The sequence below is a fragment of the Giraffa tippelskirchi genome, chromosome 4, assembly GCF_054371585.1.
Source record: "Giraffa tippelskirchi isolate mGirTip1 chromosome 4, T2T-mGirTip1v1.2.pri, whole genome shotgun sequence".
NCBI lineage: Eukaryota > Metazoa > Chordata > Mammalia > Artiodactyla > Giraffidae > Giraffa > Giraffa tippelskirchi.
Genome location: NC_137278.1, coordinates 161,812,768 through 161,829,839, shown reverse-complemented (window position 1 = coordinate 161,829,839; position 17,072 = coordinate 161,812,768). Strand labels below are relative to the sequence as shown.

Here is a 17,072-nt window from a genome sequence, read left to right as displayed (position 1 = left end):
AAGATAAACCAGGAACTAATGAGATTGTTTTCTGTGAGGAGTGGGTGGGATGAGATGGGAAGAATGGGGGAAGGGGAATGGGGTAGCAGGGGTGAGGTGAGCAGTGATACTTCTCTGAACATATCTTTCAGACAGCCTTGACTCTTAGAATTATGCTGCTGCTAAGTCGCTTCAGTCGTGTCCGACTCTGTGCGACCCCATAGACAGCAGCCCAATTATGGGAATGTTTCAAATGCCAAAAATAATCAGTTAACATCAACTAAGATGAGGGTATGAATGGAAGCAGGGAGGTAGTGGGTGGGGAGGAGAGACCCAAATGGAATATAAATAATAAGTGAATCTAACTGTATTTCAGATGAATAATATACCCATAACTTGCTGTAACCCTGCAAAGCTGAATCAGAATGCAAACCATACAGCAAGGATTTACTGTGCAAGTCTAAGACTGCCTTTTAGCCAGAGACCTAACTTTGTCCTCATGCTTCACGCCCAAACCTCTGGAGCCCTCCAATAGTTTTACTGGGTTCCAGTTATTTGTCATCATCCTAAGTGACATTCTTGGCTAGTATCCAGAGAAGCTGTAAGTTTAGGGAAACGTTCATTGCTTTTAGATTTGGCTCTTAGTTTTAGAAATGTCTACTATTGGGCCCAGGACCATGCCCTGCCAAATAGGGGGCAGAGAAGGGAAGAGGGTTGGTGGAAAAGGAAATTCTTCTCCTATGAAATAAAAGGCACTGTGGTAGATGAAAAGACTTCATAATCATCAGTTTCCACATGACTTTCAAATGCTCTTCATGCTCATTAACACAGATTAATTATAGTTAGCCTTTTCAGCTTAATCAAAGTTGGAAGAGAAGTAGGCACTAGTTTTAAAAGCCTGGTGAGAAACTGAATAAGTGAGTGTTTAAATGATTCACTGTTGGGGACCTTAAACTCTCAACTTATCATCAAAATGTGTTAGGTATAATGCTGAGAAGTGATCAATTATCAGGAAGTCATTTTTTTAACCTTTAAAATACTGACTGCTGATTCCATGTTTAGCAATTTCTCGTGAGGAAATCATCAGTCACACACAAATATTTACATGCAAAGACTGCAGCATTATTTTTCATAGCACGAAAATGGAAATGATATCCAGCATAGAGCAACAACTAAAGACATTATGCTACAGCTATGCTGTGGTACATTATGCATCTATTAAAAATGTCTTCCCAAACCATCTATTGACCTAGGGAAAAATATTCAGAATATCAGAAAATAATGCTACAAGGAAGTTTGGTGGTATTTTGCTGCTTGCCGACAGAGGAATGCTTAATATGAATAGCTCAAAGATATAATTAGGTTAAGATTTTTTTAAAAAGCAGGATAGGGACTTCCCTGGTGGTCCAGTGGTTAAGAATCTTCCTTGCAACACAGAGAACGTGGGTTCGATCCTTGGTTGGGGAACTAAGATCCCACATGCCATGAAGAAACTAAGCCCACGCACCACAACTACTGAGCCCTGTGCCACAGCTAGAGATTCTGTTTACCACAACGAAGATCCTGTGTGCCACAACTAGATGCGACACAATCAAATGAATGAATAGTTTTTAAAAAGCAGGATAAATATGTATTCTGTACAGAGAAGAAGAGAAGGGGACAACAGAGGATGAGATGATTGGATGGCATTACTGACTCAATGGATATGAGTTTGAGTAAGCTCCAGGAGTTAGTGATGGACAGGGAAGCCTGCCATGCTGCAGTCCATGGGGTCACAAAGAGTCAGACACAACTGAGTGACTGAACTGAACTGAATAGCTAAAGTAATATATGTGTATGTATATATACACTGCTCTATATGTGTACTTACATTTTTGTATATATGAACATATATACAAACTCAGAGGAAAAAGACCTAGAACTATTAACAAGGGAGAAAAAATTGACTGGATGGAAATACAGGGAAATATTAGCCATGATGATCTTTAGGTAACAGAAACTCTGGATAATGACTGTTTTCTTAAGTATATTTTAAATATTTTCCAGATATTCTGCATTAAACATGAGTTGTGTGTGTGTGCTTGGTCACTCAGTCATGTCCAGCTCTTTGCGACCCCATAGACTTCAGCCCACCAGGCTCCTCTGTCCATGAGGATTCTCCAGGCAAGAATATTGGAGTGGGTTGCCATGCCCTCCTCCAGGGGATCTTCCCAACCCAGAGATCGAACCCAGGTCTCCCACATTACAGGCAGATTCTTTATCATCTGAGCCCAAACATGAGTTACTTTTACTAATTATGTTTCCTGTTGCTCAAGTCAATGATCCTGGGGCTATCTGGACCTTTTTTCTCTAAAACCCCATATCCAATCCATTAGCAAACCTGACAACATTACCTTCCCCAAAACTTCTGGATCTGTTTGCTCACTAACCACCTCCCCTTTTGATGGTCCACATCATCATCACTGGCTGCCTGGATTTCTACCACAACTTTCCTTCTGGTCTGCTTGTTTCCATACTTGTGCCCAACCCCTACCCCAGTCTCTAGAAGGACCAGAAGGAGGAGTTATAAGAGAAAATTACAGGGAATAAAACAGTGACATTTAGAGCAAGTAATTAAGTAGAAAAGAGGAGCATTTCTAATGGGGGAATTGCAGGAAAGGCTGATAATTTCAAGGCATTGAGACATCGAGTATGAACTTAGGTTCCTACTCTGTGCTTAAATTACACACTCCATCTCCCATTATCCATACAAGTAAAGTGAAGTCGCTCAGTCGTCTCCGACTCTTTGCAACCCCATGGACTGTAGCCTACCAGGCTCCTCCATCCATGGGATTCTCCAGGCAAGAGTACTGGAGTGGGTTGCCATTTCCTTCTCCAGGGGATTTTCCCAACTCAGGGATTGAATCCTGGTTTCCTGCACTGTAGGCAGACGCTTTACCATCTGAGCCACACAAAACACATGATAGAAATCTCTTATCCATAGTAAGCTTGAGTAGTGGTGCTTGGGTTGCTTGTGGTAAATCCATTCAGATCTAGCACAGAAAAAGTAGGAGACAAGAAGACAAATGAAGAGCAAGAAAGAAACTGGAGTGAGAACTGACAAACAAGAATCATCAGAAAGCTTTTGTGTAGGGTGCTGAATTTCCCACATGCAATGGAGGCTGGAAACATTTTATTCCTATATGAAGAGAGAGGGGTACCTCAAAGGTCTGGGGAACTTAGGACCACCCACTCAGGTATTTGTTACATTAACATAATGTCATTTTAGTCTTTTTATACAATTCATGAGGTTCTCATGGCAAATATACTGGGGTGGTTTGCTATTCTCTCCTCCAGTGGAAAAGAGGGTGTCAGAGGATGAGATGGCTGGATGACATCATCAATGCAATAGACATGAACTTGGGCAAGCTCCGAGAGATGATGAGGGACAGAGAGGCCTGGCGTGCTGCGGTCCATGGGGTCACAAAGAGTCAGACATGACTGGGAGACTGAACAACAACAATAACAATACGATGTCAGGAAAAAGATGGGCTGGACAGATGCCATTCCTGCATTGTTTTCTAATTGGCTTCATGTGAATATCTCACTGAGTAGAGGTAGTATCTCATTCATATTTATATGCCCTACACATACCACAAGACCCTTCACAAAATAGATGAAAACAGCCATAAAATGAATGGATTAGTGAGTTAGGAAGGAAGGAGGAAATGGAGGGATGGAGGGAGAAGGAAAATGAATGAATGAATGAACAAACAGATAATAAGAATGGCCAGTATTTCTGGAGCATTTTCTTACAGTTCTAAGGGCTTCCATGTATTAACTCATTGACTGGAGATTAGAATTCAGTTCCCCTCGGCTTTATGCACCTTGTGTATTTTCATTATCAGCTTCACCCGTGATCAGATTCATGGTGCAAAGAAACTCTCTAATGAGACGGACAGAAAAAGCAGCTGTCCTTAATTAAAAAGAGGATGCTCATCAAAGTTGTTCTTATGTAAGTTGTCCAGGTGCTGCTGGCTTATGAAAAGGCATATGAGTACCAGAGGCTAGAAACTCTGAGGGGATGTCCTCATCATTCTATTATATGAACAATCAAAAGTGACAGGCTGAGTCAAAGCAAAGTAATTATCCTGTTAATTTAGGCCTCCCCCAAAGCTGCTTGTCTTGGCAGTTGTCTTACTTAATAATAAACCTAACATAGACTTACAATTCCCACCCCCCAAGGTCTTTGAGTACATTCTCTTCCATCTAGTCATTTGAGTTTACTGAGCACCTATAATGTCACAGGCACCATTCTAAGTGTGAGTCTAACAGTTAACCAAACAAATCACTGCTCAGAGTTCACACTGTCTCATAATTGAGACAGCAGAACAGTGATCCCCATCTTACAGAAAAAGAACTTGGGGCTCAGAAAGATGAAGTAACTCTGACCATGATCAGATAGAGAGATAACAGCACTAGATTTCTGATTCTTGATACTTAAAAATATTGTGTCTTACACAGAGTGATTGTTTTGATGAAATAGTTTAAGTATTTTGGTTCCTCTTCACACTGTAAAGTATTTTGCCACATGACACACACATACCGTAAAGGTTCTTGAACCCTCAACTGCCTTGCAGCAGAGTTGCTTAGAAGATTCAGTGAGGAGATGTCTCGTGGGGAAGTCACAGGTATCCTTGATTCCTCTCTTTCTCTCAAATCCTTCAGCAAATCTTATCCAGAACCCAATCATTTCCTTCTCCCTCCCTTGCTGCCACTTTGGTCTAAGCCATCACCATCGCTTGTCCAGATTTTTGAAGGAGGCACGTATCTGGTGTGGCCATCTTTCTCCCCTTTCACTTTCCTCAACACAACAGCCAGTGGGGTCCTTTTAATGTGTAAATTTGATTCTCCTCCCCAAATCCTACAAAGACTCCCCCATTTCACTGAGAGTAAAAGCCAACCAATGTCTTAACTGTAACCTACGAGGCACAATCTGGCCCCTGTTCCACCTGACCTCACCCCCCCAACATTCTCTGCTTCCACTCTCACCATGGTTATCGCACTGACCATTCTTACTGTCTCTCAGACGCATAGGACATGATCCCACCTCAGAGCCTTTGCAGTAGCTCTTCTCTCTTCATCAAACATTTCACTCCAGATAACTGTATTGTCAACTCCTTCAAGTATTACCTTCTGAGTGTAGTTGCCCTGACCACTCTATTTGAACGTGCCCCTTACTTTGCTCTATTTATTTTCCCCATCACATATATCACTTTGAAAAACTACATAAACTGTTTCTATATTATATTGATTATCTTTCTTTCCCCACAAGGGAAGGAATTTTTCTTGCTTTTTTAAAAACATACCCCAGAAGCTCGAATAATGTAGACATACAGTAAGTATGTATTATAATCATCACCATCATCATCATTATTTGTGAAATGTCAGGAGGTAGGAACTATGAGATCTGTACTGAGATTTTCCCACCTGGAGACACAAGACTTCAGAGAAAAAGACCAAAGATTTTCATAACAGATCTGAATAACGAGATTTGAATCCTAGCTCTGCCATTTACTTGAAGTTTGGGGTAAGTTAGTCTCTGTGAGTCTCAGGTCTCTTGAAAGTAAAAGGAAAAAACAACTTCTATCTCAAAGGTCACACTGCTGATGAAGTATGTGTATAGAATCTATGTATAGAAAATGTCCAGTGTAATCAGAGTACAACTCAGATGAACTCTCTCAAATTAGTACTAGTTTCATTTTGCTTTGGCAGATTCTTCTTTTACAGTGTGGCTTTAAAAACACTACTTCGCCTTTTGGAGCCTCATTTCACACAGCTATATAATAAAAAAATTCCTTGATGTTCTCTCTCACTGGCACAGAAAGTTCCAAGAGGACTCGTGGGAACCCTAGGCCTCACAAGACATTGCTTCACCCTGCTGCTGTTTGTTACTAAGCCTTTTAAAAAGTCAACAGATAATAACGGGAGATAAATAAAACCTTTGTCACTTACTGCTGCCTCAGTTTTACACAAGTGCTGCCAAAAAGAGTTGCAAGAGGAACCTTTGGACAGTAGACCAGTGAAAGGGTACATGCTGATAAACGTTTGTTTAAAATGTAGCTTTTTTTCTTTCCTGGAATTTCTCAGTAATTAACCAACCACATTAACCAACATCCTTACAGATAGCTGTTTAGAGTAGTTGTTACCAAATTTCTTACCATGAGGCACTCCCTGTGTTCCCCACAGCCTCCCCCAGGAGAGACCCAGGTTTCTGAAGTTTTTTCTACCAAATAAACTGGTGCATCTGAGAGACAATGCCTGTATTTTTCATTTACATTAGTCAAACTAATGAGTATGGTCAAAGACTTAGGCTCATAAGAACTTTCGATCAGCAGGAGTTAGACACACTTTCATACTGAATGGTTATCCTTCCAGTCAACGCCCCCCCCCAAAAAAAAAATCTGTTATTTTAAATAGCCTAAGCAGCCTAATTTGAAGTATATTCACTCATTCATTCTGCAAATATTTAATGAACACCTATTATCTGGCAAATGCAATTCTAGGGGACATATGGATAAACACAATGCATCAAATTTCTTACTCTTACAGAGTTTGCATTTTAATGAAGAGAGACAATAAGTAAGAAAATAAAATACATAGATAGAATAAGTTCTAAGGGAAATACAGCAAGAAGGGAGATGGGATATGCAAAGTATAGTGGGGGTACAGGGGTGTTCTTTTCAACTGTGAGATCAGAAAAGGTCTGAGCGAGGCAGTGACAGTGATCCATTGAGATCCCTGGGAGAAGAGGGGCAAGCAAGAACCAGAAGAGAAAGCCTGCCCAGTGCAGCTGAGTATCACCTAGAAGGCCAGGGCAGCTGAGACAAAGGGTGGGGCCAGGAGACATAGGAAAACAGCCTGAAGAGGGCCTTGGAGTTTGTACTCAGGACTGTCTTTTACTACAAGTGAGAAGGGAGTCATTGGAGCATTTTGAGAAAAGGAGTGGCCTGATTTTGCATTTTAATGGCATCATTCTAACACCTGTGTGAGCCAAAGGGATGTTTCCAGTAGTTACCTTGAAATACTGAAAACAGCACATGAATGTAGAATGTAGTAAAGGCAATCTTAAAATGCAGGGTTTAGGCATTATTCATAAAAGCCAAAAAAGCATAAATAACCCAAATAACTGATGAATAGATAAAATGTGGTATATCCATACAATGAAATATTATTCACCCATAAAAAGGAATAAGGTGCTGATATCTGCTACAACGGGCTTCCCAGGTGGCTCAGTGGTAAAGAATCCACCTGCCAATGCAGGAGATAGAGGAGAGGCAGGTTCAATGCCAGGGTGGGGAAGATCCCCTGGAAAAGGAAATGGCAACCCACTCCAGTATGCTTGCCTAGATAATCTCATGAACACAGTAGCCTGGCGGGCTACAGTCCGTGGGGTCACAGGGAGTTAGGCATGACTGAACAACTGAGCATCCATGCCTGCATATGCTACAACATGGGTAAACCTTGAAGAAATGCTAAATCACAAAATACCATATATTATATGATTCCATATATATGAAATGTTCACAATAGGCAAATCCATAGACAGAAATTGGATTAGTGGTTGCCAAGAGATGGGGAAACGGGAATGAGGAATGGTTGCTAATGAGTACAGGGTTCTTTCTGGGGTGGTAAAAATGTTCTGGATTAGACAGTGATGTTGATTGCACAACCTCTTGAATATATGAAAAGCCACTGAATTACACACTTTAAAAGAGCGAAATGTATGGTATGTGAATTATATCTCAATTTAGAAACTAAAGGATTTAGGTTTTTGGAACATGGTGCAAGGCTTTTTCTCTCTGCTCTTTGCCCTCTCATTCAGATAACACACAGCATTACATGAATTTAATTCTGTGAAACTGATCAATATAAATGCTCACCAAAATAATTTAACCCATGAGGGTAAGGCCACCCTTCCTCCTAGCTGTGACACTACTGACCCATCATCATGACTTGTGACTTACTTTTTTTTCCCAAATGCCTCTCCCATCCACCCTTGACTTTATGTCCCAATCACCATGACCCTTACTCACTTCATGCGGATAAATACACCAGCATGGCTGGGGTACCTACCTCTTTCCTTTTCTTGCCTCTAATCTCCAATCTGTTCTTACAGAACAATCCTAAAACATCACTTTTATCACTCCTGTACCCCTCGTTAAGGATACAAAGTTGCTTTCTTAAATGACAAGATTTCTCATTTCAGAGTAGCTATTAGGTTGGTGCAAACGTAATTACGGTTTTGGACTGTGAATTTTAAATCATTATAACTAAGCTCAAACACATCATTATTAACCAAATTAGGAACCATTACAATCAACACATTTTTGCCAATGAGAAATAAGTTTGTCTATTACTGTAGTGTAAAAATCCATGCTTCGGGATTCAATGAACTCTTGGAAAGCATTTTCTGCCTCCTGCTAGTTGTGGAAGCGTTTTCCCTGAAAAACGTTGTTAAGATGCTTGAAGAAGTAGTAGTCAGTTGGCGAGAGGTCAGGTGAATATGGCAGATGAAACAAAACCTCAAAGCTCAATTCGTTCAGCTTTTGAAGCAGTTGATTGTGTGATGTGTGGTCCTGCATTGTTGTAAAGAATTGGGTCCTTTCTGTTGATCAACGCTAGCTCCAGGCGTGGCAGTTTTCAGTGCATCTCATTGATTTGCTGAGCATACTTCTCAGATGTAATGATTTCGCTAGGATTCAGAAAACTGGAGTGGATCAGACTGGCAGCAGACCACCAAACAGTGACCATGACCTTTTTTTGGTGCAAGTTTGGCTTTGGGAAGTGCTTTGGAGCTTCTTCTGCAACTCAGCTGGTTGTTGTATAAAATCCACTTTCCGTTACATGTCACAATCCAATCGAGAAATGGCTTGTCACTGTTGCATAGAATAAGAGAAGATGACATCTCAAAATGACAACTTTTTGATTTCCAGTCAGCTCACAAGGTACCCACTTATCAAGCTTTTTCACCTTTCCAATTTGCTTCAAATGTGGAAGAATAGCTGACATTGAATTCTTTGGCAACTTTTCAATTGTAAGAGGATCAGCTTCAGTGATGGCTCTCAGCTAGTTAGTACCAACTTCTGATGGCCAGCCACAGGCACTCATCATCTTCAAGCCTCTCATCTCCTCTGTAAAACTTCTTGAACCACCACTGCATTGTATGTTCATTAGCAGTTCCTGGGCCAAATGGCTGTTGATGTTGCAAATTGCTTCTGCTGCTTTACACCCCATTTTGAACTCAAACAAGAAAACTGCTCGAATTTGCTTTTTGTCTAACATTATTTCCCTAGTCTAAAATAAATATAAACAGTAAGTAATAAGCCATTAGCAAAAATGAAAAGCAAGAAATGTGCATTAAAATGATGTATAACATAACCACATTTATTTAGAATATATTCCAATATCAAATGGCAAATTTCAACAATGCAAAAACTACAATTACTTTTGCACCAACCTAATATTTTCTGAAAAATGTTCATTTTTTTAAAAAAAAGATTCATCATTTTACTATGATTTTGTGTTGCTTCTGCCTTAGAGTTGGAGTTTAGATGCTCAAATGTTAAAAGATGTGTTGTTGATTTACATGGAAAATGGAACACAGTATTTCAAATCAGCTAGTTTGGAAAATTTAGGAAGAATGGTCAATGTACCAACAGCTTATCAAATCAAGTTAACAAGCCTATTCCTGGCATTACTCATTCTGCAATATCTAGTTCCTTTCCCTGTTGCTCCTCCTACATCCTTTCTGAAAGGAAGGCTTTCTTCTTTACCCCATGTCTCTAAATCTTGCCTTCTCTTTAAGACCCAGCCCTGGTTCCTGCTATTCTCTGAGGTTTTCAGGCTAGCCAGTGGTCCTTCCTTTTGGCTGGCTCTTTGGGATCATTTTGGCATTTCCAGTTGTCTGGAGTACAGCCTGGGCATCACGCCACACCCTCTAGAGTGTAGCCAAGGTTGAGGACCATTACAAAGACATATTCTCATCCTTGAACAAATAGGAATAAACAAGACAGACAAAGCCTTATCTCCCAAAGACCTTAAATTCCAGTGGGAAAATAAGCAATAAGCATATTTTTTAAAAAAGATAATTTAGAAAGTGATAAATGAAATAGATAAAAGCATACAAGTAATAAAGAGTTGCTAAGAAAGTTGAAGAGGCAAATTAAGACATTCTGAGGGTTCTATTATGTGGAATCTAAAACAGATAAACTCAGGACCTCCCCTCACCACCACTGGTAGGCCAGTGGTTAGGAATCCATTCTTCCACTGCAAGGGGCATGGGCTCGATCCCTGATTGGGGAAGTAAGATCCCATGTGTTGCACAGTGTGGCAAAAAAAAAAAAAATGTCAAACTCCAAAAGCAGAGTAGAATTGTGGTCATTGGGGTTAGGAAGCAAGGAAGGGATATGAGCAGGTGATGGTCAAATGGTACAAAATTTCAGTTATGCAAGATAAATTCTGGAGATCTACTACACAGCATGGTGTCTAGCCAACAGTATTGTATAGTCAAAATTGACTAAGTATAGATCTTATGTTCACTGTTTTCCCCACACACTAATAATAATGGAGGGAAATCTTTGGGTGGTGATGGATGTGTCTATGACCTTGACACTGACGATTATTTCATGGGCATGTACTTATACCCAAACTCATAGAGTTATATACATTAAATAAGCATAGCTTTTTAATGTGCCAGTCATACCTCAATAAAGTGTTTTTTAAAATATACTTGTAGTGACATTTAACTAAGACTTGAATGACAAGAAGGAGCCTAGATATGAAGAAGGAGCATTTGAGGAAGGGAGAACAACAAGGTGAGGTCATTTGAGTAACAGAAAGGAAGGCAAAGAACAAAGGGAAGCATGGAACAATACAAAATTGAAAAGGAAGTCAGAAGATGTAGGGACTTGGGAGCCATAGTGAAAATTTGGTTTTTATTTTAATTGTGATGAGAAGCTATGGTAGGTTTGCCTGCAAAGATGATCACTATAATCCTTGCAACCCAATATGGATGTCCCATTGCAATGTGATTTTGAGACTCCTTCTATCAGGGGGTGAAATCTATCATCCCTCTCCTTGAACTGGGGCTGGCTCTGGAACCAAAAAATGTGGGAGAAGTGACACTGTGAGGCATCTGAGACTTGGCCTCAAGAGGCCCCTACTGCTTCCATTTTCTCCTTCTTATAATGTAAGAAGTACATTATATCTATTATATCTATAACATCTATCATGTAATGAAGCTGGGTCTAGCCAGTCAGAGGATATGAGGCCATGTGGTAGAGAACCAGGGCACCACAGGCAACAGGTAGCACCAACAGCCAGTAAAGCCATCTAGGTCATCCAAACCAAGTAAGCACAAGATGACTGCAGTCACAAGGGTGACCCCAGGGGATACCAGTAGAAGAACCACCTGGTTGAGCCCAACTGAAATAGCCAACCCATAGAGGTGTGAGCCAGTACATAGTTTTGAGTCTGAAAGACATAAAATCAGTGGTGCTTTGCCCTGCAGTGATAGACAAGTAATACAGAAATCTCTGGGGTTTTAAATAGGAGTAAAATAACATTTGCATATTTTAAATACCAGTTGCATCCTTAAAACAATAATGAATCCATCCATAAAAGCTATGGTCTTCAATCTCTCTAAAAAAAAGATAAAATATTATGGCCTTCACCAGAGAGAGTGCAGCTCACAGGGATATGCTGGAAAACCGGTGCCTTAAACCTTTCTCTACAAAAAATGAAATCTTATTCTCAAGCATATTAAAACCGTGTGAAACCACAAACACTAGACAAAAAAGAGCCAAAAGTCATTTGACTCTTTACCCCATTTCAGCCAAAAATAGGGTGAGAGAAATTCTGATGAAAACCAGGATCATATTTTAGACCAAAACTCATTATGAAATGTGCTCCTAAAGAAGATTAAAAAGGAACTATCTTTAAACCTCAAACCATGGAATTTCCATTTTATGTTATGTTGAAATAATCAAGAAAGCATTACATCATTCTTAAAAATGTGATAGACTGAAAGATGATCTTTGAACATGAATCCTTGGGAACAACTTTAAAACAATCAGCACTATCAAAACATAAAAAGCTATTTAGTGGAAAAAAATTCTGTAATTAGTGAAAGCCAAGATGCTTGCTCTTGCTGTGTGTAATTGTTTGATCTGCAGAGAAATGGGATTCACTTTGGTTATATAAATAGCATTATTTCTTAATGGTTCTTTAAGTGATAATATTTAACCAGGCTTTATGGCTATTTATTCACAGTACTTCATAGTATTTTCCATTAATTTATAGTTACATTCCAATCAAGGATGTTAACATTATCTTTCTGGGGTGTTTCTCATCACCGTTTAGTACATATCACGGTCAAACAGCATGTAGCTTGAAAAGACATCATTCAAGTACTTTCAAAATGAGTTTATCTACTTAATGTCAATATTTTATAATCACTACTAGGAACAATGTGAAAAGATGATAAATAAATTGGAGAAGTTCCTGCCTACCTGATTGCCCCACAACTCCAAGCCAAGCTCCCCAGTGGATCTATTAAACAGTAGAGAAAGAAGAAAGTGGGTATGGAAAAGGGTTAGAACGAAGACTCCAAATGAAGGAAGGAGATGGGAACTATGATAGAAAGTGAAGTTCCATGAAGAAAAAGAAGATGGGAATATGAGAAGGCCAGGCGCCTAAGCTAGAGAATCAGTCTGACACAAAGAGCATCTCAGGCAGTGACTACAATTTACTAGATTTCCTTCAATTTAGTACTGGTAGTTCTAGTCAAATCTTAATTTTATTTTTTTGGCCATGCTGTGTGTCTTGCGGGATCTTAGTTCCCCGACCAGGGATCCAACTAGTGCCCCCTGGTAGTGCTAGCCCAGTGTCCTGACCACTGGACTGCCAGGGAATTCCCAATCTTATGACTCTTCTGGATCATGGAAACCTTTGAGACTATGACAGCAGTTGTAGAAGATTACAGATAATTCTTCTCTCCAGATGACTTTTGGAGAGAAATCACAACTTACCATATGGTTCATATTTTCTTGGGTGTTTGTAGACCTCATGTTGAGAAGTCTGCAGGTCTCCAGTACCTACACCTCACAACCACGACCCACAACATTAGTGGCTTTAACCCGCTTCAGGGGGCTTGCCTGGTAGCTCAGGTGGTAAAGAATCCGCCTGCAATGCAGGAGACCCCGGTTCCATTCCTGGGTTGGGAAGTTCCCCTGGAAAAGGAAATAGCAACCCACTCCAGTATTCTTGGGCTTCCCCGGTGGCTCAGACCATCAAGAATCCGCCTGCAATTCAGGGGACCTGGATTCGATCCCTGGGTTGGGAAGATCCCCTGGAGGAGGGCATGGCAACCCACTCCAGTATTCTTGCCTGGAGAATCCCATGGACAGAGGAGTCTGGCGGGCTGCAGTCCATGCGGTCGGAGAGTAAAGACAAGACTAAGCACCTAAGCACACAACCGGCTTCAGGATCTGTCTTCGCTTCTCTTTTCCTGTGAGACTGTATCTGTATGAAATTTGTGGCGAAGTTAATTTCATCAACAAATGTTCCCCTTCCTCTCCTCGTTTTCATAAGGCAGGTTAGTTCTGCTCGGCCACAAGCCTGACTGAAACGTGGCTCCATCCAGCCCCACCCGATAAAGCTGAGGGGAAAAAGAGAAGCAGATCCACCTGGCAGCAACTCTCTAGCCCGTTTACCCGGATCCTACAAAAGTCATCGTACGGCTGGCCGAAAGGGTCAAAAGTCTCTCACATCCGTGGTATGTCTAAGTTATTTGACTTCAACTTTACTTCGGGATCCAGACATTATAATTAGGCATGAGAAGGTTAACTCAACTTGTCAGGAAACCAGGATGGCCCCGCCCACATCGCAAATCACACCTCAGTCTGCACTTGACAGGCTACACCTGACAGGGAAATCTAACCCCAATCAATCCTCCAACTCAGCGTCGGGTGAGCTCCCTTCATTCTAGAAAACAGGACCTGCACTCCTTATTAGGACATCCTCGACCTCCTAATCAAGCACACCCAGCTTCTGAGTTGTCTGTTCTAACATTTTGTAAAATATTCTCTTGCCCAAAATCTCTCGGAAGACTGCTTCACCGCTAGCGAGCATTGAACTACCCCTCCCTACCGCCCCTCAGCCATGGGTTGTTTCCCTTAAATAAAGGACACCAAAGCCGTTACTAAGTTGTTTTAATTTTGTCATGTGACCGGAGAGAGAAGGGAGATGGGAAGGGAGGAAAGGGGGAAAAAGAAGAGAAAGAGGTTACTTTGTGCTGTTCCTGTTCCTGTGTTGGAAGAGCTTTCCAGCCCTGGAGTCGTAGTCACCTCCCAGACTCAAGATTCTATCTAGCCCTATCTGCTTCTCTGGACATTTCTTCCTTAAAAAAGAAAAAAATAGACACCTATTTTTGTGTCACTCACGCAGTAACTTTTCTTCTCTTTCAGATTATGGTTTGTTCTACTCCCTGCGATGTTGGGTTTCCTCCAATTACCTTCCTCCCTGTCAGTGTTGAGCTCTGTCTTTAGTATCAGAAACTTTCCTGAACTCTCAGCAATCTTTGGCTGTCTATTCATATGTAAGAGGAAGGTAGTAAAAAGTCCAGCCTTGGTTGAATACACTCCATGAGGCTTTTATCCTACTACATTAAAACGATTCTTATCAAGGTCACCAGTGACCTCCATGCCGCTGGTTCCAATGGCCCATTCTCAGCCCTCTCACTTCATTTAACAGCAGCTTTGATGCAACTGATTGTGCCCTGACCCTAAGCTAACAATCACCCCTCCTCCAAGCCATTCTTTCTTCACCTAGCAGCAAGATGCCATCCTCTCTGGGTCCCCTTCTCTAACCCGCTCCCTCACTTTTCCATATCCTCTGCTAACTCCTCATCTCCTGACATCTCTCTCTGTTGGAGTGCTCCCAGGGCTCAATCATGTGCAAGTCTTGATGATCTCATCCGGGTCTCGTGGTTTTAACTACCATCGGTGTGATGTGACAATGACTCATGAATGTACAGCTCCAGCTCTGACCTCTGCCCTGAATCCCAGACTGCCTTCCACTGCCCACTGGTATTGCTACTCAGCAATCAATAGGCAAATAAAATTCCCAAGTCAAACGTGTCCAAAATTTTTCATCCTGGATTTCTTCCCCTACCAAGTCTGATCCTCCCCAGTCTTCTGCTTCTCAGCAAATATTCTGTCTTCCTTCGAGATGTGTCTAGAACCTGACCATTTTAAAAGACTTGGTGTTCTTTAAATATGTCAGGTGTATTCCCACTTCATGCACAGCCTTTGTACTTGTTTTTTGTTATTCCTGGAAACCTTAGCCCAAATAGGGGGAGAAAGTTCACTACATCCCTGAATATGCAAACCCCCTCACTCCCTGTCTCCTTACCCTGTTCTATGTTTGTCTTTAGCACTTATCACCCTCTCACATGCCATATACTGAATTTAATTATCAACCTGCTTACTTGCCGTGTCTGCCCTCTAGCATGTAAGCTCTATAAGAGCAGAGACTTATTTTCTACTCCCAGTGCCTAGACCATTGTAGGTGCTCAATAATTGAAATGTTCATTATAGATGATAAATAATTGCAGATTGAATGAATGAATGTTTATTCCCGTTGGAAGGGGATGGTGGGTGGCCTCCACAGGAAAGGATTGGGCAGGGGTCTGATGGGGAAACCCCCAAATGTCAATGTGTGTAAGCCTTTCTCTTAGAAAGTGAGTTCCCACCCCTCACACTGTGAATCCTTAGGTCTCTTGCCTAGAGGGTATGAGCTTGATGACCAGCATTTTGGAAACTTGGCACATGAATGTAGCTGAAAGTTTTCAGTGTTTAGGATGGAAACTTTTAATTAATACCTCTGTGTTTAATGAGGTTCATTCATTCATCTATTCACTTATTCAACAAATATTTACCAAGTGACTATTAAATGCCAGACACTGTTCTAGGTACTTGAGATTCATCAGTGACCAAAACAGACTGAAGTCTCTACCTTTTGGAATTTATATGCAGCTATGACAAGTGTTCTTAAATCCAGAGATTTCCTGTCCAGAAAATAAAGCTCCCATTTTGCACTAGGTGTGGGGAGGGGCAGTTTAGTGGCTGAGCTCTGCAGGTATAACTACTCCTTACATGCACTTTCACTAGGGTTGCTGCATCAGGCATTTCTAACCTTCAACCAGCCCTGTGTTTTCAGTTCGCCTCCTCTAATGTCAGTCTACCCACTCACTCTGTTCTCCAGAGGTACCTGTCCCTGGTGCCTCCAATGTCTCAGCTTCCCCTCATTCAGTAACACAAACAGGTTTCTTCTTTTTTGACTTGGTTCTGCTGAAGTCAGTTAAGGCTGATGTATCCCTATTTCACTCCCCAAATGTGATTGTCCCTTCCTTTCTCTTTGTCCTGGAAAATTTATGTGCTCTTTTATTCCTTTATTATAATCTTAGGAAGTAGACTTAACATTTAACCTGCCATGTTTGACCAGTCAACCTGAAAATCACTTCCAGCATAATTATCCTTAAATACATCAGATTTTGAAGAATATGTCTATTGAGCTTCTATTCCATGCAGGGCATGTACTGAGCATCTGGATGGTGTTTGTGTTTCCATATCTTGGATGCCTGAGAGAAATTCAGTCTTCTGGCAACCCCCTGCAACTCCCCAACACCACCACCACCACCACACACACACACACACACACACACACAGAGTAAGCATTGGGTTCAGCCTTCCTATCAGGATAACCAGGGAAAATTGGGAAAATATGGGGCCCCTATTTTCGTTAGGGGTTTTCTTCCATCTCACTGCAGTCCAGCAGCTGGTGAGAAGAGGGATCTCACCTGTTCATCTGGTTTTTCACCAGGCCCTGTACTGGGATCTGGATCAAACCACCAGAGCTCATTCCATCAGTTCGCTCACACCTTCCTGAAATTACTGGGACATTCTCCTGACTTTAAGAATTACCATTGTCTGGAATTACTGCAGCCACGAGAAGAGGTGGAGAACAGGTTAAACATCAAGAATTAAGATTAA

The 17,072-nt window shown here is 41.2% G+C and overlaps 1 protein-coding gene across 13 annotated transcripts in view; it reads right to left on the bottom strand.

The window, feature by feature from the left end:
- The window catches only part of NR1H4 (nuclear receptor subfamily 1 group H member 4), a 136,104-nt gene extending 122,197 nt beyond the window's left edge, over positions 1-13,907 (bottom strand). For 12 of the 13 annotated variants that reach the window (XR_014083435.1, XR_014083436.1, XM_081595473.1 and 9 more), the window contains exon 1: positions 4,565-4,956. The gene's annotated coding sequence lies outside the window, so the exon portion shown is untranslated. Of the gene's footprint in view, positions 1-4,564; positions 4,957-13,049 lie in introns of those variants that run through there. The other variant, XM_081595470.1, reaches the window with a different exon arrangement.
- Positions 13,908-17,072: the final 3,165 nt, after the last annotated feature.